Below are 20533 nucleotides of genomic sequence, written 5' to 3'. Positions count from 1 at the left end.
GAAAGACTGAGGAACATGGTGGCTTTTATTTAAGATGCGGAGATAGAGAGCACATACCTGGACTTGGGCCTGCAGCAGCACCAAATTGCACCAAGAGTTCCCTTTATTTTCTCTCGCATCTCTGTTTCTCCTTTTCTCTCTGCTGGATTAGCCACGGGGACTCCAAGTTCTTTCTTGTGTGGTCCTGGTACCAAGATTCTCCTGGGAATTATAAAGCTATTCACCTTCTACATCGAGCACTTCTTATTTTTTCCCCAGCAACGTAAGTCATCCTTAAGAGGGGTCAGGGTGCTAGCTCTTAAATATATTTTAGTCATCCCTTTGTACATTCTCTTTCTTGGAGACTGCTCCTGACATGGTGTTCACCGTGCTCTCAGCTGGCCTCCTGAAGTTCTGCCCTGCCTTCTCCACCAGGTACAGTTCAGGAGCTGCCTACCTCAGGGTGATAGGTTATCTTCTAGTTGCTTTATTCCTTTCCGTTTTACATTTGGAGAGTATAATTGGAATACATAAACTTCTCTGTGACCACAGTTTTATTTGCAACCCACAGGTTTTGTTATGGCATATTTTCATTATCATTCAATTAATAAAATTCTAATTCCCATTGCGACTTTATCTTTGACCTACATAATGATCAGAAGTATGTCTTTAATATCCAACTATTTGGTAAAATATTGGTTATATAGTTTTAAATTTCTTGCTTATTCGGAGTCTTGTTTTATAACCAGAATATAGTCAATTTTATAAATGTGCCACGTGCACCTAAAAATTTCTGCGTGATATATATATTCCATCATTGTTGGTACAGTGTTTTATGTAAATTTAGGCCAAAGTTTTTAATGATGGTATTCAGATCTTCTATAATCTGCTGATTTCTTGTTGTGGTTCTATATTACTGATCTAGGTAATTCAGATTTTTCTATTTCTACTTAGATTTTTGGAATTTCCCTTCATATATTGCATTGAAGTTTAGATTTATATATTCCTTGTAAAGTAACAGTGGGTTTTATTATCCTGCCTTATCGCCAGTGATACTTTTTGCTTTCAAATCTATGTTAACATTAAAAAATCTTCTTCAATTTTGCTTATTGTTGTTATGCCATAATTGTTGAATCCTTTCATTTTCAATCTGACTCTTGTCTCTTGTAGGTGGCATAGAATTAGGTTGTTTGTTTGTTTCAATAATCCTTGTCCTTTAATTTGAGTATTTACAGTTAATGTATTTTCTTACAGACCGTTTACTCCTTGTTTACTATTTGTCCCACCTTGTTATGTTCCTTTTGCTCTTCTTTCTTCCTTTGAGATTTCTTCAAATTCCATTTTCCCTTGTATTAGCTTGTTACTTTTACATAAGTAGCAGTTACACATGTACCATGACTTATTAGCTCTTTTACTGCTTCTCAAGCAATGCTGAGATCTTAAATTTCTTTTACTACTTTTTCCTCTTCCATTTGTTTTAATGCATTCTAATTTTTGATATATTTTATTGCCCTTTTGTGTTGTTAGATTTTATTTAGGTTTATCCACTTACTTATCCTTTCTGTTTTATATAATTCTTTATAAAGTCCTTATTTTCATCTGTGATAATCTTCCTTCTGCCTGCAGGTCTCCCTTTATAATTTAATTCAGTCAGTTCTGATGAGAAAATATTTTCTAAATTTTGTTTGTCTGCAAATTTCCTTATTGCATCTTTCCTTCCAAACAACAATTTCTCTGCCTCTAGAATTCCCAATGGGCAGTTCTTTTCTTTAGCTCTTAAAAATGTTATTCCATTATTTTCTAGTATCCATTCAGTTTCGCTGAGAAGTAAACTGTAATCTTAATCCTATTGTTCCTTTGAAAGTAATCTCTTTTTCGTCGGGCTGCTTTTAAGATGTCATGTTTTTCTTTGCTGTTCATGAATTGTACTGTGGTGATCTTAGGTGTGGTTTTCTTTGTATTTGTTCTTGTTGCATTTTTTTAGTGCTTATTGAATTTATGGCTCCATATATTCCTTTTAGTTTTAGAGAACTCTCAGCTGTTAATATTTCTGAAATATTGTTTTCATCCCAATCTCTGTCTCCTTTTTTCTTTGGACTCCAGTTTACACATATGATAAAAATGTTTACTGTGGCCCATATGTCTCAAATGCGCTTATGTGTACTTTTTATTCTTTTCGTTTCCCGTGCTTTAGTCTTAATATTGTTACTACTCTATCTTCCAGTTCACTTACCTCTCTTTACCTGTGTCCAATCCACTACCGAGTTTTAAATTTCGTATAATTTTTAATTCTATCAGTTCAACTTCAATCAGTTTATAGTTTCTAGTTGTCAAGTTAAATTCTTCACCTTGTCATCTATTTTCTTGAACTTGATAATATTTACCAAAATATGTAAGATCTTTAATGTTTAGGTCATCTATGATTCTGATTCTGTTTTGATTTTTATTCTAATTCTCCTTTTCTTGGTAGTCTTGGTGGTTCTTCAGTGAATACCAGACTTGGGATATGACAAGTTGTAGAGAATCTGAATGACATTACAGTTGCCCTTTGGATAACCTGGGTTTGAACTGCACAAATCCACTTATACATGGATTTTTTTTCAATAAGTAATACAGTACTACATGATCTGTGGTTGGTTGAATCCTCAGATTCAGAACCACAGATAAGAAGGGCCGACCATAAAGTTATATGTGGATTTTTGACTGCACAGGGAGTCAGCGTCTCTAACTCCTACATTGTTCCAGGGTCAACTGTATTTCTTGAGGAGAGAATTTCCTATTCTTAGGTAGGGAGCAGAGGGGAAGATCACCTCAGTCACCTGGACCAACTTCATACTCATTTTCCTTCTTTATAAGGTTCAGTGTAGATGTTGCATCAATCTTCCTAACACACAGACACACAGACACACACACACACACACACACACACATGTAGAGACTTCCAATGTCCTAATTCATATCATTAGTTTTCCATTGGGCCACAAATCTTTCATAGGTTCTGAACCCCATTTTGTCTCTTCAGCATTATGAGCCAACTAAGTCTTTGCTTTGACTTCAGTTAGCTTTTGTTTGACTTCTTAGCATCTTGTCTTGTCTACCTTTTATACATGGAAAATACTGCAAGGGAACACTGTTGCTGAATCCAGCTCCGTTCTCTGAATCTTTACTCTCTCTGTGATTTTGGTCCTTAAAATTCTAGCTGCCTTGTTATTTCTCAATTCCAACTCTGGTTTCCTTAGTCCTATGACATTGTCCTAAGATCTACTGGCTTTTCTACCTCTTAGGAGCCACATTTGGTTTCTCAGACTTTTGCTCTTCATCAGTAGTTTCTAAATGACTGGGCTAGAAACGCATGTGCAGAATATTGTTCTCACTTCAGTGAGATTCTCTATTTTACTTTTCTAGGTCATGGCTACCTCAGTGGCTTTCTAACGTTCACAGTCAAATGTTCCTTATGATTTATCTGGCCTTTCTAGTGTGTTTTCCTAAGGTAAACTGATATAGTTGGAAACAGAAGTTCGTACCCACCATTTAAAAAATTCTGTTTTGTCTTTCTATGAATTCTCTTTGTCCCATCTTCTGTCACTTTTTCCTACCCAAAATTCCCATTCTCACAGATTATTTTAAGATTAAAAATTATTAAGCTAATACGTTAATTTTGAAAGGAATTAATTTTGCTTTGAACAAGAACATAGATTGGTGAATGGAATATGGAAGATTCCTTAAGACCTTTTTCATCTCTAAGAGTAGTATCCAACCATCGGTACCATCATAAGTTTGTCAACTATGGAAGAAAGCAGTCTTTATAAAATCAGCATTTTTTTTCTTATTTTTTTTATTTTTTTTTGTGTCACCAGGACTTGCCTTAGACCACAACTCCTGGCAACACCAAATATAAATGAACCCTGTTACCCATGGGCGTTTACTTGGCTCTGCCACCCTAAGATTGGCCTCCTGGCTCCTTAACCCCAGGGGACTCTAAGCCCTGGGCCACATTCTTGAACCCAAGCCCTGCTCCTCTGCCAGTGGGCAGAATAGTCCTGATACCCCCTGGACCAGGGACTGGGCACATGGCCCACATCTGCCACCACACGGGTCAGGGCGAGAGGGAAGAGGGACCTTGACATTCTCTTCTGGTTTCCCTCTGGGGCTTGGAGTCAGATCCAGGCAAAGACCCCTCCCTTCCATGTGGAGCTCCTGGTCCCTCATTTGCAGCGCCCAAAACCTGCCTCTGGGGAACCCCTCATTTTGCTCCTTTCTTTGGCTGAGGGTGCTCAGGAAGGAAGCACTGCTGAGACCCAGAATCCCAGGCCAGAAGATGCCCAACGAAGTAGGCTAGGCCAGCCCCAGGACATGATACCAGAACTCCCTCCTAAACAAGACTGAACTCATCACACAGATGGGGAAACTGAGGTCGAAGAGGGCAACGGCTTACTGGCGGAGCCTGGAGCAGAGTCTCTAATGGACACATTCCATGTTACCACCAAAACATGGGATTTCTAGAGTGCAGCTCACCCCGTGCTGACCCCCCCCCCTTAACCTGGCCACCAAGGTCTCGCTTACATAATCCCATCCCACGACACCTGCTTCCTGTGTCCCACACAACAGCCAGATTAGACCCCTTGCCCTCAGGCTGTCGTTCACAGGGCTCCTTCTCCCCGAAGCTCCTTCTCCCACCTCTGCCTGCCCAAGTTCAACCAGCCTCTTTAGGGTCCGGCTCAATGCCAGCTCCTTCGTGAGCCACCCAGAGCCCTCATGCTCCTCTAACCTTCCGAGGTGCTTTGCCTCCACCCGCACACCCCGCACTCTGTTGTCCACGTGAGCTGTGGTTACGGTGTGTGAGCTTCCTGAAGCCGCAGACCACCTCCCCTCTGGGCCCCAGCACCTGGCGCAGTACCCAGCACTCAGTAGGTGCTCAGTAAAATCTCCTCCTCATCTGATGCCCTGCCATGTCCTACCAATAACTGACAATAATGGCTATTGTTTATCGAGCATATACCATAAGCCCGGCTCTGGTACTGTCTCCCATCCTCATGTGATGGACCCAGGTCACAGAGGTTGTGTGACTTTCCTGAGGTCACAGCTCTGGAACTGGAACCCCACTGGTTCTTGTGCCTAAATGAGTCTCCTTTCCTTCCCACTCACCTCTTCTAGGTCAGACCACCATCATTTCCTCACCCTGTCCTGTCACTAAAGACTTCCCATGACTCCTTGTGGCCCACTAGACAAAATCTAAACCCCTGAGCATGGCATCTAAACTCTGTGACATCTGGCTTCTTCCCTCTTTGCAGCTTCTCCTCTAGTCTCTGAGCATCACCTCAGTTTCCAGCCTACTGTACCTTGATTTACTTGTAGGCTCTGCACATGCTTTGCCCTCTGCCTAGAACACCCTTCCCCTACTTTTCCTCCTGTGAACTCCTACACATCTCTCATCATCCAAGATCAAGGGTTACCTTCCATTCTAGTCAGATGAGACAAGCAGCAAACGAACTGGACACAAAATTGAGAGCTCTACGAGGGAAGGACCTGTGTCATCATAGTATCCCCAATGCTTAACCCATAATCAGTGCTCAGTCAACATTTGTTGAATGAATAAATGAATACTCTCTATATTCTTGTTGACTAAACGGAGAAATGGCAAAAGAATACAAGGCCACAGTATGCAGGGCTGGAGGTGGAAGGGAAGAGACTGAGGCCAGGAAGGCCAAGGACGTGGTGGAGTACAGTGACAAGTACTTCAGGGGCTGCTCTGCAGCAGAGCCACGCTCTTGGCAGAGGGAGTGTTTGTGAGAGACAGAGGAAGGAAAGTGATGGTGTGAGGGAGGCTCTGAAAGTATGTGTGTGTGTGCACGCACACGCGCATGTGAGAAGGCGGTGGAGATGTATGCGGGGGAGTGTGCTGCATTTGTGAATCAGTCTGTGAGAGCGGTGCTGAGGAAGTATGTGAAGGAGCGCGTGTACGTGGCTTGTGGGTCTGTGGCGGAGAGCCCGTGCGTTCTATTTGTGCATGGGGGTCTGCGTGAGAAGGCGAGGGTGTGGGCCACGAAGGCTGTGCCGGAGGTTGTGCATGTCTGCGGGGCGAGGGGGTGGGGACAGTGATTGAGAAAGACAACAAGGAGGGGACACCTGAGGGGGGTGTGAGGGAGAAACCGTAAGTGTGCGGGCGTGGAGGGTGTCGTGAGCACGTGCAGGAGACGGTGTGACCGTGAGTGTGCACGACGCGGAGGGTAAGGTAGGATGTCAGGGCGCTGCTGAGGGTGTGGCTGCATGGCCTCGGCCACGGGCCGGGAGCCAGAGGTGGGGGCTGGCCCTGGGCCCAGGGTGGGGGGCTCTGACCAAGCAGAAGGTTCCTCAGAGTTCTCCCTGGGGCCACGGGTGCCAGATCACCACGTCCCCAGGTAGAGAGGTCGAGCAGGAGGCCCAGATGTGTGTGTGCGCCTCACATTTTGTCCACAGCAAAACCTCTGGGCATTTATTTGTCTTTGTCTGTGTCCGGGTGTGCACGCCTGTGCTTGTGTGCGTGCTGCCGGCTGTGTGTCTGTGCCTGTCTTTGTCTCTGTATGTATCTGGGCCTTTGTCTCAGTGTGTGTGGCGGTTGGTCTAGGCTTGCCCACAAGACTGTGTCTGGGGTTGTGTGTGTCTACGTGTATCTGTGCCTGTGGGGCACCGGGCGTCCTTGATCTGTGCATGTCTAGGTAGGGCTGCGAGCATCCCCCTGGACCGCCTGTTTGTATCTCTGTCTGTGTGGCCTTAGTGTGAGTGGGAGAACGTTGTGCTTTGGAGACTGTGGATCTAGATCTCGGTGTATCTTTACACACTGTATCTCGGTGTGTGCTTGTGCATCTGCATGTGAGAGCCTGCCATGCGTTGTAGCATGGAAATGCTTATGTGTGTCTGTGGAAGGTGCCTTTGTGAGACCAAGGATCTCCGTGTGTCTCTGTGCCTCTGTGTGTGTGTGTGTTGGGTGTGAGGGGTTTGTCACAGACTGGTGAGCAAGTTAATCTCAGACTCCGTGACACGTGGAATAAAATCACACTCCCATAATGGAAGAGAACCAACTCTTCACCCTCTGCCCTGGGGGAGCCAGTGGGGGCCAGGGCCAGGCTTAGGCCCCTATGCAGGACCCCCTGTGGCCTCAGCACCCTACCCCGCCTCTCCTCTGCCACACCAGGCTCATTCTGCCTCCAGAGTGCCCCGGTGCCCACTGCTGGCTGGGCTAGGCTCCAGGACATGTGATGGAGCCTTAGAGGCCTGTCCTGGGCCCCCCAGCCCCACCCACTGCTGAGGAGGGCCCTGCCCCAGATGGGAGGGCGGGTGCAGGAAGGAATCTTTGGGCCCCTCCTCCTCCCGGAGGGGAGAGATGAGCTGCAGGCCCGACCTGGATCTTCCATCTCTCAGCAACAAGATTCCTGGTGAGCAGGCTGCGAGGCTTGGCAGGGCGCCTGCCGGAGACCCGCCCTCACCCGCCAGGACGCCTGGGTCCCCAGGGCCGGGCAGCAGCGGGTTCCCTGGGGAGCTAGGAGGGCCCCAGAACTTCAGGCTACAGCTGCCCGGGACTATGGGAAAGCCAGACCCTTCCAGGCTCCCACCCCCAACCACAGATGGCTCCTCAGGCCCCCAGGCAAACCTCCACCCTTCTTCTGGCCTCTCCCCAGCCTCGGCCTTTGCTTCAGAAAACAGACCAGCCACCCAGCACCACCCACTCCCTACCTGAGCCTCAGCGCACACCCAGCCTGAGTTCAAGACCTCACCTCTGGGTTTGAGGGCTCTCAAGGCCAGGACTGTGCTGCTTATCTCAGAATGGGGCTTCTGAGGACAGGGCCATGTGTCCCGCAGCTGTGAAATCCCTCTTGGTCTTAGCACTCCTTCCTGACTGAGCAGTCAGGCACCAGGAGAGGATTTCAAACCCAAGGCTGGGGACACTGAGGCAGTGAAGCTCTCTGCCCTGCCTACTGTTATGAATCAGAGGCCAAATCCAGTAGTCTAGACACACAAGTTCTTAATTCTGTCCAGCGGCAGTGGCTGCAACTTGTTCTTCCCCATAGGGGGTGCAATTTCGGGGGGGGGGAGGCATCAGTTGGAGGGAGAGGGGAATGGGCAGGTGGACCCCCCTCAACCCTCAGACTTGGATGAGCAGCCGGAGAGCAGGTTTGGTAAGAGATTAAGGTCGAGGAGAAGAGAACCCAGATGCTCCAAGATTTATGACCCTAATTCTTCTCCCTTAAATTCCCCTCCAAGACCCCCAGCCCTAGCCTGGTCCCTCCAGGGTCATGCTGTGGCCCCAGGCCAATGTCAAGGCCTTAACCCATCCATCAGTTGTTGCCAGGGAGTTTCCACCCCAATGGGTCCCAAAGGGAGGAGATCAACTGACACTACGGGCCCAGACTGATGGGGAAGGGGCATGGCCCTAAAGAGGTGGCCAACAGCCCCCTGCCCCCTCCCAGGATGTAGGGGCTCACAACCTCCAGGGCAGAAGCTAGGCTGGTGGGTGGGGTCCAGGAGGAGGTGACCTCCAGCTCTGGCACCACTCCCAGCCCCGCCCTTCCAACAGGCCAGGAGACCTGGGATCCCACGGGGCCCTACAGCTTACAGGGTATGTGGCCTTGGGCCCTTGTTGCTCCTCTCCAGGCCTCAGCCTCCCCACCACACAATGCAGGAAGTGGTCTGGATACCCCAGGTATCCCCCTTCAGCTCCGCTCCCTCAGTGCTAAGCCCTGCCCTCTCTCCAGTCCAGGGGTGTCACCTAGAATCTGGGCCAGATGGGGTGAGGCTTTGACAGTTAACTGGAGGAGCCCCTGAAGCCACCCAAGTCAGAGCTGAAGAACGTATGGTGCTCACTCCTCCACCGCACATCCATTTTCCAGAAGAGTGAAACTGAGGCCCTGAGAGAAGGTCGGGGTCTGCGCCAAGACCTGAGTGTTACTGGTGGGATGGTTAAGAGCACGGGCTCTGGGGACAGAAAGACTTAAGATTAAAATGTCAGCTGCAACAGAAACTTGTTACGTGAAGTCCCTTGCCTTCTCAGCCTCAGATTCCTCATCCATAAAATGGGCAATAGTGCCTCCCTCCTACGACTGCTGAGTTGAAATAAGAAAACGCATGTAAAGGGCTCGGCCAGTGTAGCAAACGCTTGGACAATGGTAACTATCATGACTGTGGGTAGTATTAACACAAAGCCAAGTGGCCGGGGGGAAGGGTAGGTGGGGTCCCGACCTGGCTCATCCTCCAGACCAGGAGGGCCAGCCAAATTCCTCAAAGCCCCCCAGCTGTCTCCCCTCTTCGTTAAAGGCCTCTCATTAGTGAGCCTGGGCACCTGCCCCCCCACACGTAATAAGCCTCATTAGTATCTTAGCCCCAAGCTCTGAACCCAGAGTCTGTGCATGTGCACACGTGTGAGGGTGGGGGGCTGCGACAGGCCACCAGCCAGGAGACAGCATCCCCGCCAACCACACCCCCTGCCTGTCATCAGCAGGGCCCGTCACCACCCAGCTTGTCACCTGCCTGCCTCGCACCCGCACCACCTGTCACCCACCCAGCCCATCACCTGCACCACCTGTCACCCACCCAGCTCGTCACCCACCCAGCCCATCACCTGCACCACCTGTCACCCACCCAGCCTGTCATCGGAGCTGCCTGACAGGCCTCTGGGTGAGGGACAGGAGATGGGGAGGAGAAGACCACAGGGGTGTGGAGCTGGGGGCCCCAGAGACCCTGTAAGACCCCCACTTCAGCTCGGCATCCTGCAACATCGCCATGGCAACGTCTCAGCCGCAACCACTTTCCCAAACATCCCCCCCGCCCTCCAGGCCCTGCTCTTAGCTGAGCTGAGGCTGAGAAGAGCCTTGACTGACAGCAGAATGGGACAGGAAGGAGCTGCTCATCAGCTGGCTGGCCTTGGCCATCCCTGCCCTCTCTGGGCTTGGTTACTCCATCTGCAAAATGGAGGGGCTAGAACTAGGGAGGCCCCTGTACAGCGGGTCATCCCTTCCCAGCCTGGATTTGCTGAGCCAGTGGCCAGTTAACCTGTGAAGGCTGGTGGGGGCGGGGTACAAAAGGACAGGGGGTTCTGGGTTCTTCCACACTCCTTTGCCCTGGCCCAGCTCACACAGGCTGGGCCTCTGGCCCAAACTCACATAGCAGAAGAGGAGGAGCAGGCTGGAAGGCAGAGGGGCTCTGCCACAGGACTGCCAGCTGGAGATGATGCCACAGTGGGTGACCCAAGGCTGAGTGGGCCCCCACCTCCAAGCTGCATTATTTATAAAACCCAGAGCTCCTAGCCGAGCAACAGCTGCGGTGCCGCCCCTCCAGGGGGCACAGGCAGCGGTGGAAGGGTGGTGCCTCCCGGGGGTCCCGGGCTCCCTCCACAGCTGGCTGGGGCAGGGGCTGAGGTGGGAAAGGGGCGGCTGCGCCATCCTTCCCCTCCCAGCCCCCTCTCCTCTCCTCTCCTCCATGCAGGCAGGCGGCGATAGGATTACTTCTGCATGACTGCCCGCTCCACAGGGTTCCAGAGACCCTCCTGCCTGCAGCAATCTAAAATTCCTGTAGCCCGGCCTCTCTCCCCTTCTCCCCACAGTGAATGCTCCAGCTTCTACCACAGCGTGCCCGTGGCCGCCACCACCACCAGCGAGTTGGCCGGGGCCCCAGGTCCTTGGAGCCACGGGCAAAGGTAGACCCATCCTCGGGGTGTCCCTCGGAACCCTCTGAGGCCCAGGCCCTGGTCCATCCCCTCCGGACCCTGGTGCCCGTCCAGCCCCACAGGGCAAGGCTCAAGCTGGGGTCGGGCCTGCCAGATGTGCCAAGGAGGACCGGCACATACGTGCAAACACACCTGGTGGGTCCTGGCGTGCCCGGCCACATCCTCTGCTGCCAAAACCTGGATGTCCCCACCTCTGCTCTAACCGCCCCCTCCCTAACCTCACTAATCATTGCTACCCTGGGGTGGGCAGACAGCTGGGCCAGGCCAGCGCCTGTGGCTCCCCAGGGCACAAGAAGCAGGCAAGAGATCGATCCACTGAATTTTTTAAGGCTCTAATGGAGCCTGCCTCCCCAGACTTGGGGCCTGGGACACAGGCGATCTCTCAGGGACCCCTCCCTCAGCATTGCAGTTGCCTCCTCTTTCAGGTCTAGGGGGTCGGGGCACCTTTCTAGGAGCCTTTCCCCCAGCAAGAGAAGAGGCACGAGGGGTCCCTGGGAAAGAGATGGGATTGGGGGGCTGTGAGCAATACCCAGAGGCCCCCCCAGTCTCCCCAGCCCTAATGCAGGCAGAAGCAGCTCAGCCTCTAAATCACTCCCCTCATGCTCCCCTCTGAGGCGGATTCTGTGCATCTGTAATTAGGGGGTGGAACAGATGGTGGAGATTCCGTTTAAAATCATGCATCTAGTAAAGTAGCCTTCACTGTTGGAACTGACTCCCAGGGAGACCAAGCCCCAAGCCCGGATCTGGGGGTGGGGTGGGGTGGGAGGGGAAGCATGTCAAGCCAGCACCTTCTCCATCTTTTTTCCTGAAGCTCCAGGCCCAATGTCCCCCTCAGGTGAGCCCAAGAAGAGAGGGATTTGGCAAGCACCTGAGAAACTGCAGGTTGGGGGTAAATCCCCCTGCCCAGACCCCCCCGCCCCCTACCCATACACGACAGAGTCAGGGCATGGCTGGGTACTCAGAGTTCTTGGCTGCCACACCAGGATGACCAGGTGCCAAGAGCCCCCAAAGAGGCCCCAAACCCTCAAAGCCCAGGCCAGGGTGCCCAGAGCACAGGGTCTTGGGTGGGGCAGCTTTGAACCAGATGTACAGCCTCACTGTCCAGGAATGAAAGGCCTGGGGCAATAAGGGGGGGTGGAGATGCCTCCCCAGGCAGAGGAGGCTCTGGGAAGTGGGGGAGGACCAGGCAGCCGAGAATGAGAGAGAGCACGGAAGAGTGGGCCAGTGTGTCTGCAAGGCTGAGGCTATCTGGGGGGAGTTTGGGGGAGGGAGGCTGGGGAGGACAAGGTGGGGTGGGGGAGCGGTGATGGAGAGCGCTGAGGAGGGAGGCTGTGCTGGAACGTGTGATGGTGGGAGTGCGGCTGCAGGGTGAGGTGTGGGCGCAGGGCGGAGCTGCTCTGAGGGGTGACTGGGCTGGGGCCCTGTGTGTTTGTGTATGAGTGCGGGACTGGTGTTTGGAGAGGGGTGGGGCTGTCCCTGGGCCCTTGGATGGCTGAGGAAAGTACTGGAGCTGCAGCTTGCTGGGGAACACACAGAGGACTGCTTGTTTGCGGAGGTGCTGGGATCTGGGGGGTGTGTGTGCGTGTGCGGGATGCACATGCACGTGCACGGCCTGGAAGGTACGAGAAGCTGAGGGGACATTACTGTTCAAAGATGCACCGTGTCTGTGTGTTTGAGGTAAATGGTGTGGCTACAGGGGTGTCCTCCTCTGAGTGGGTGTTGAGGCGGTGTGTGTACGTGTAAGTCGCGGGGAGAGTTTGGAAAGGTGTAGGGGGCTGTATCGGTGTGTCTGGGGACATGATGAGCTGCAGCGGAGGGAAACGCTGGGGCCATCGGGAGAGTCTGTGGGTGTCTGGTTAGGTGCTGGGACTCTGAGAACCTGAGTGTGTGGAAGGTATTAGGGCTACAGTAGGGTCCTGGGTGTATCTGGGGAGGTGCTGGGATTGGAGGAAGAGTTGATCTGTTTCAGGATGTGGTAGAAGCCTTGTGTGTGTGTTGGGGTGTCTGGGGGTATATTGGGGGTCATAAACATCTGGGTTTTGGTTAAGTACTAGGGCTGTAATATGTGTTTGGGTGGGTAGGCATGTGGTGGTTGTGTGTTTGGGGGTGCTGGAGCTGTGAGTGGGGAAGTGGTTGTGTATTTAGGAGGTACAAGGGGGCTGGAGCTGGGCCCCTGTGCCCAGACAGGTGATGGGGCTGCGGGGTGAGGGCGGGTGCCCCTCTGAGGAGGTGAAGGGCAGAGTCCTGGCCTTTGCTCAGGGGCCCACCTGGGGGCTGCCCGCTAGAGCCCCTCTGCCGGTGGTGCCCGCCTACCCCCAGACCCCACGTCCGGGTGTCGAGACAGGCAGTCCATCTGTCTCTTCCTGTGCCCAGGCCGAAGGAGCAGTGCCGCCTCCTCGCTCCCTGGGGGGGTGACAGCAGATCCCAGCCCACCCATCTGCCTTCAGATGGTCGAGGCAGGAGCCTCCACAAAGCTGCCTGGGGGGCATCCCTGTGTTTGAAGAGGCACGGGCTGGGGGGTGGGGGGAACTGCACAGCAAACAGTCCTCGTGGAGGCTCCTTTGAAAACCACTGACGCCAGGAGAGACCAAGAGGGAGGACAGGGGCGGGTATGTCTGTCCTTGTACGTCTGTGCGGGTCAGCGCCCAACTGTGTGCCTTGGAGCCCCTTCGCATGTGTTCATGCCGGTGGCCTCTGTTCAAGCAGCATCCTTGCCTTGGAAAACAGCCCTCCAACCCAGGCTACGAGCTCACAGCCTCACACAGCTACCCCCTCATCCATGCACCCTGCCTACACTACACTCACACGCAAACATCTCCCACACCTTCACATCTGCAGAACACTGCACCCTGGTACACATGCCCTCAGCCCCAGAGTCCCAGTCCTTCACATGTGTACGCCATGACACACACCCGCACACTGCAAAGCCAGGTACAGCCACATGCACCTGTCACATATACATGCCTCCACACAGACATACCCGACAAGTAGCTGTCACACCCACACCCACACACTCCACACACCTTGGGGAGTGGATCTTACTGTCACACCCATATCCCACCTCATATGCACTCAGTCTCTCTCATACACATTGTAACAGACACTCATCATCCCTTATACCTGTACATACGTGCACATGTTTGTACACGTGCATACCCACTCTCACCAGCTCTCAGCTCTTTCACACCAGCCAGTTTCTCTGTGTCCAGGCCAGGCCCTGCAGGAAGGCTGCCACCCGCTGAAAGTGTCTCCTGCCTCCCTGCCCTGCCAGCTAGGTCAGAGTGGGGGGCATACCCCCCCACCATGGCTCCCTGGGAACCCTGATCTCCTCCAGAGAGAAAGAGTCCTCTCTCTGCTCTGGGGTGTCTGCCACTGTTGTGTGAGAGTGTGACTGTGTATGTGTGTGTATCAACATGTTCTGAGAAGCCACGATGAGGCCTGTGTGTCACTGCCTGTATGGGTAAGAAAGCATAGGGACAGGTTCACCGGTTATGTTTGTGAGATTCAAGATGAGTGTGAGAGCAGAGACATGTATGCCACAAAATGTGTATTTGTGAGTGTGTGAGGCCAGGCCCCTGTGGACAGGCGTGAGTATGGGGGGGTGCACTTATACAAGGAGACGCACAGTGAGTGTGAGTGGGGAGTGAGTGGGAAGTATTCTGGGATATTTTCTGAGACAAGGGGTATGTACATTTGTGAGTAGGGGTCAGGGCTAGGAGAGGCACCCTCTGCAACTCCCTCCCCCTACAAAGAGATCAGGGGAAAGGGGTCTCTGGGATCTGGGGGGAGTGTGTGTGTGTGTGTGTGTGTGTCTTCCTCTCTCTTTCTCCCTGACCTCTTTAGCAGCTGGAAACTGAGCCGGGGGTGGAAGGAATGGAGACTTGGCTGGCCTGGGGGTTTGGGGAGGGAAGCAGGAGAAAACACCTTCCAGATTCTCATCAAATCCTTGTCTGTGGTTTGTAGCCTTCAGTCTCTCCTCTCTCTTTCTCTCGGTCTGGGTTTCCCCCTTTCTTTGTCTCTTCCTGCCCCTCCCTCTCTCCCCCATATCTCTCCTTCTCCCATCTCAGTCACCTTGTCTCCCCCCTTGGATCTCCCTGTCTCCAAGTCTCTGTCTCTGCCTGTCTGTTACTCTCTCCCCAGGCCCTTCCATTTTTCTGACTCCTGTCTCTGCCAGCACCTCTGTATGTCCGTCTCTCCCAGTCCTGGTCCATCTGTCTGTCTCTCTCCGTCTGCCTGTGCGTGGGTGTCTCTGTCCATCTGCTCCGCCACCCATCTGTCTGGTTGTCTGTGCTAGTCCTTCTAAGGGTGCCCACTCGCTCACCAAGACACCCTCCCCCAGGTCAGCAAAGGCCTCTCCTGGCTCAGGGGGCGGGGAGGGGGTGCAGAGCTGCAGCTTCTGGAAGCTTCAATAGCAGCTGGCTGAGCTGGGAGTTCGGGGCCAGCCAGCTGCAGAAGTGGCCCCTCCCCTGGGCTCCCAAGCCAAGGACCCCAGAGCAGAGAGAGGAGAAAGCAGGGCCTCACTGCAGCTCAGTCTGTGTGTGCGCGCGTAGGGGGAGGCAGGGGGCCTCACTTTGCCTTCACTTCACCGTTCCCCCCAAAGCCAGGCCCTGTAGGAGAGGAAGCTTCAGTGCCCACCTCCCTCATCCCCTCACCAATGGAAGAGATCCTGGGGATCCAGGAGGGAAGGGCTGGGGGATGCCAGGCCTTGGACGAAGCCATAGCTTCCTGTCAGATGGATGGGAGGGGGGCTCCTTCCCTCCTCCCTCCCAGGCAGTCCCTGGGGATCCCTCCAGTGCTGGTCCCAGCTCCAGACACGAGGGGCCCCATAGGCAGTTCTCACCAGCTCCCACAGGGACCATTCCTACCCCCCAGCTGCACCAGAGCCTCTGACCCACAGGGATAAGGCGGAGGGGGGTGGATCACAAGGGTGTCTCCTCCCTCCCCAAATGGAGGTTGGCTCTGGACATCTGGAGTTCGTGGCCCTGTCTACGCCCTGGCCATCCTGAGAGGCCCCAGGCAGTCCCCCTACCATTGCCAGCCCGGCACCACACACACACACACACACACACACACACTGCACCCCAGCACTCGTGGCCCACCACCGCCACTACCTGGCCCAGCAACTCTGAGGGCTCGAGAGGAGCCCTACCTCGGAGACCTGCACCCTACACTGACTGGTGGCAGCCTCCAGCAGGGCCCCTGGCACAAAGCCAGCAGCTGGAGGAAGTACCCCCCAACACTTCCCAGGAGGCTCTGTTCCTCCCTCTCTAAGAAGAGCTCACAGTCCAAATCCCACAATAGATGGGGAAACTGAGGAAGGGGTGGGATGACACAGTCAGTCATTCTTCCTGAGACCCTGGGGTGGGATCATAAATGAGGAATAGGGAATGAAAAGGACGCCGCAGGGGCAGAATCTGGCTCCTTCCTGACCTGCCACGGGCAAAGTCCATGTTGGCTGCACAGCCCTGCACAGCCCTACCGCTGGGCCAGGGCCAGGGGCTGGCTCCCTCCCTCTAGAGCTCTCCTTGCCCCTGGCTGGGCCCCCTCCCTCTCCTCACTTCTGAGCAGCCCTCCCTGCCCTCTCCCTCCCAGCTCTGGCTCTCTCATCCTCAGCTCTTGGAAGCCTGACTCACAGTTTCCCCTCCTCTCTCCCCTCCCTCCCTCTCTCCTGGCAGCGGCGCCTCCCCCTCCCCTGGGCGGGCTCTGGCCACAAGGGTGCCCGCCTGCTCCTCTCCCCAGGCTCTGGCCCCCTCCGCACCCAGGAGTCCCCCCGCAGCTGTTCCAGCTCTCTAACTACACAGAGGTGGATGGAAAGAGCCTAGGTCCCAGGCAAGCAAGGGGAGGGGGCCCCTCTAGACTGGATTTCCTCCTGTCAAACAAGGTGGGGGGGATCCAACCGGATGACACCCCTGGTGTCTCTAACAGTCCTAATGTTCCCCGCCTTTAAAAGCCTGGTGCCTCCTGACAGAGCGCCCACAACCTGCGGGGTGCTGTACCTGCCTCAGGCTCCGCCCCCAGGTCCAAAGAAGAGATCGGCTCTGTTCCCAGACATTTGGGGAGTGGGGAGACACTGCCCTGGGGCAGGAGCATTAGTCAAGTGACCCCTGGAATCCCCCTGTCTCCCCGTTCTCCCTCCTCCTGTGGGAGAGCTTCCTTCTCTCTCTCTCTCTCCCACCTGTCCTCCTCCCTTTTCCCAGAGACGTTTGCTTGTCTCTCCTTCAGATACTATCCTAGCAGCAATTGATCTTGGGTGAGAGGCTCTCAGTGCCCGCTCATTTTGGGCTGTGGGGTGGGGAGTGGCACATGCCTAGGCCTTCTTGGTCCCCTGGATGCCATCTCCAGGGGCTGTGATCCTGGCTCTTCTCCTTGACCGTTTTCTCTCTCACCCCCTCATCACTGGCTTCTGTCACCATCTTTTCCTCTTTCCACCTCAAGTCGGGCTCTCTGGGTCTCTTTCCTCCCCACCTCCCCCAGCTCTCTCCCTGGGGGGCCCATCTGCTGACATTAGCAACAATGTTACCATTGCTCCCCCCCTTCAGTTCCCAGCTCCACCCCATCCTGGCTTCCCCCTCCCCGGCTCTGTCCCAAGAGACCCAGGGGACCCAGAGGCAGAGCTGGGCTCCATCCCATAATGGTGAGTCTGCTTGACCTCACTAATCACACCAGAAGTGCCTGGGCATCTGGTATGAAGGCATGGCACCCTGTGGTCTTGGGTGGCTGGCCTGAGGCACAGAGCTCTGTATTCCACAAACCAAAAAAAAAGAAGTTGACTTGGGGTGGGGCAGAGAAGAGGGGAAGTGAGGGGGATCAGGTTTGCCTGGAGGAAGCCCCTGTCCAATGGGGAACAGAGGCAAGAGGAGGTAGTGGCTCGAGCCAGCACTCCAGGCTGACTGAGAACAAGCATGTCCCTCTGGGGCTCTGCCGGTCCAGATCAGCCCCCCGTAAAAAAAAAGGTCTTCTGCCAGGGACAGTTTGCCCCGCAAGCCTCCAGCACAGCCACACCAAGCAGGTAAAGATCCCGTCTCTGTCTCTTAATCTCCTTTAGAATCCAAATCCATCCTCCCTACAGTACACCTCCACTTAGCTCAGCAGGGGGGTCCATAAGCCTCTCTGCCCCAATCTAACCAGGTGGAATGGGAGGGGACAAAGCCCCCCAGCTCCCAAGCCCCCTCACCAAAGGCCCCATCAAGGGCTGGGGAGCAATGCAAAACAATCCTGGAACCCACGCACCTTCAAACCGAGAAGCAACCCTGTCCATCCACAGCACCTGGGGGTGCTGGGGCTCCCTGCCCCCACGACCCTGTTCCAGACCCCCCAGCCCAGCAACCATAATAAACAGCAAGCTCTTTTTCTTTATGACACCAAATTCCTGCAAGCCGAACAGCTCCTTCCATCACTACCTCAGCCACAGATCACATTAAAAACTCACAGAGGGCAACTTAAACACATCACATTTGTTTCTCTCTGTATTATTTCAAAAGTAACAGCATTAAAAATGGATTTTACTACAGAAAATAAATATCAACACGTGGGCCGGGAGCCCAGGCAGGGGGAGAGAGCCCACCAGGAGAAGGTCCCTGAGGACTTGGGCACAGCTTAGGCACTCACCAAGGAGGTGGCTGAGAGGACAGACTACACCTGGGGTGGGGTGGGGTGTGGGGGGAATGCCTGGGGAGGGGGCAATGCCCGCCCACCTGGGCACCTGCCCCAATGCCAGACCAAGAGGGACAAGAGTCACTGGTTTGAACTGGTCCCCCAAAGCTCATGCCCTCACTGATCTTTGCAACCTCTGGAGGGTAGGAGCTCTGGGGCAAGAAGTTCACTAGTCTCTAGAGGTTATTCCAACTATTGACACAGCAGAAGAAAAAAATGAATTCAACTTACTATGCAGTTTGATTTTCCATTACTATAAAAATATACATCTGCTCAAAGGAGGGAGATGGCAAGCTGCAGGCACATGCCACCTGGGGGGTCCCCCTGCAGCTCACCACCACAACCCAGCCTGCCCCTCCAGGCGGCAGGGGTGGGGGCTGTGTGTGGGTGGGGGACAGACCAACTGGTAATCTGTCACCTACAGCCCCAGCCCACACAGCTACACACACCGGGCCACACGGAACAGGAACAAGCCAACAATAGAAACACCCCAAATGCTCCTGGCAGGACTCTGCCCAGGCCCGGGCGCATGCCCCCGCCCCGCCGGCGGCAGCAGCGGACGAAATGTGGCCACCCTGACCCGGAGGCAAACTTGTCCTCACACCCTGAGCTCTGCCCAGGGAACTGGGGCCAAGTCCCGCCTGACACCAACTGGTCCGGCGGGAAACGCCTGCCCAGCCAGACAGGCACAGGCCCCCCAAGGGTCCCTCCTTGTGCTCAGGGGCCAGGCTGGTGCAGCCTGGCCCTACCTCCCAGGGTGACGCCTGGGCCCAAATTCAGCTGGCCCTGCCACTCAGGCACTGGTGCAGAACGGAGGGCACCAGGCTCAGCCCCGCCCAGCCCCAGGGCCCCCAAGCTAGGAGGGAGGGGGGACTCCCCACCCCTCCACATCTGGCCCTGGCCCCCAGGGTCTGCGGTAGAGAATTCCCGCCCCCGCTTCTCTCTCTCTCCCTCCTCCCTCTCAGTGCCCGCTGCCCGTCTCAGGGACGGCCCCAGCTCCCGCCTCCGGCCAGCAAGGCCCACATCCTTCCTCCCTCAGCTGGCCCCTTCGCCTGGCAGGAGGCTGGGGGGTCAGGCTGCTGGGGAACCCCTCCAGCTCCCATCAGTCTTCATCCCCAGCCCCCAAACTCTGGGTTGCTGTCCCTTTTCCTGTAGAACAGGAAACAAGGTTATTTCCTAGACTCAGAGCCAGCCCTCTGCCCCTCTGGCTCTGCCTGGGGACCAGGACCCAGCAGGGGAATGTGCCCTTAGCCAGAAAGCAGAGGGATTCTGCAATTCACCCCCAGCTACCGGCCCACGGGGCTGACAGCTGTCACTCAGCACCCCACCCCCTGGGGAAGAGGGGGCCGATTCAATCAGAGCCTCAGAGGAAACGCATTGATAGGCGATTATTTATTTATTTATGCAAAAGTGAGCCGACTTTGTTCACCAGGTAACCGGGCATGCGGCCCTAACCCCTACGGCCCTGGCTGCCCCCAAATCCCTCCTCCGCCCCACACCCGCTCCGGGTCATTAGGTCCCCGCCTCTCAACTCCCAGAGCACCAGCAGAACCTTGGGATTTGGGGGTTGAAGGGGAGGGGCTCCTCCCTCCGCAGTCTCCCCCTTTCCCAGGGCCGTTCCTAAAATCCAGCCTTGTTCTCCGGTCCCACGGTCCCCCCTTCACCCACCCCCGCCACACACTCAGCAAGCTGGAGAGCAAATTGCAGTTTTAAATCCAAAGACGGAGGGAGGGGGAAGGAGGAGGGGGCGCGCGGCAGCGCTGGGCGCGCACCTCGCCGCCGAGCCGGGGGAGCCGCGGGGCGGCCAGGAAACCCGGGAACCCCCCCTCCCCGCGCCCCCTTCTCGTCCACCTCCCCCTCCCCCTTCCCGGCGCTGCCTGCCAGGCTTCGAGCCGAGCCCAGCCGAGCCGCGGGCCCCGGTGGAAACAAAGACCGATCGCACCGCAGGCACCGCAGCCACGGGGTCCGGCGGACCGGACCCGGGCGCGCGGAGGGGGCGCAGAGCACAAAAGAGCCCGGCCGGCCGGTCCCCAGCGGGGGTCTAGGGCTGGGGAGGAGGCGCCACTCACCGGAGTGCTGGGCTGCCGGCTCCGTTGGTCCGAGCCAGGCGAGGGGCTTTGGGGGGCGTCTGTCTTCCGGCCGCGGCAGCGACGCGGGCGCTCGGCAGCTTCGCCGCTCACCCTAAAATCGAGATCGTATTTCCCT

At 54.8% G+C, this 20533-nt stretch overlaps 1 protein-coding gene and 1 long non-coding RNA gene across 2 annotated transcripts in view; one reads left to right on the top strand and one right to left on the bottom strand.

The window, feature by feature from the left end:
• The window catches only part of LOC125963843 (UDP-N-acetylglucosamine--peptide N-acetylglucosaminyltransferase 110 kDa subunit-like), a 303144-nt gene that overhangs the window by 125011 nt on the left and 157600 nt on the right, over window positions 1–20533 (top strand). The gene's annotated exons all lie outside the window — the stretch shown is intronic.
• On the bottom strand, window positions 5904–10321 carry LOC125963862 (uncharacterized). The gene is made up of 2 exons (XR_007476284.1): window positions 9533–10321; window positions 5904–9500 (listed from the first exon to the last, which is right to left on the bottom strand). It is a non-coding gene; the product is annotated as an uncharacterized LOC125963862 (long non-coding RNA).

Source organism: Orcinus orca, chromosome 3, assembly GCF_937001465.1.
Source record: "Orcinus orca chromosome 3, mOrcOrc1.1, whole genome shotgun sequence".
NCBI classification, from domain to species: Eukaryota; Metazoa; Chordata; class Mammalia; order Artiodactyla; family Delphinidae; genus Orcinus; species Orcinus orca.
The sequence above is the reverse complement of the archived record's forward strand: the minus strand, read 5'-3'. Positions and strand labels throughout refer to the sequence as shown.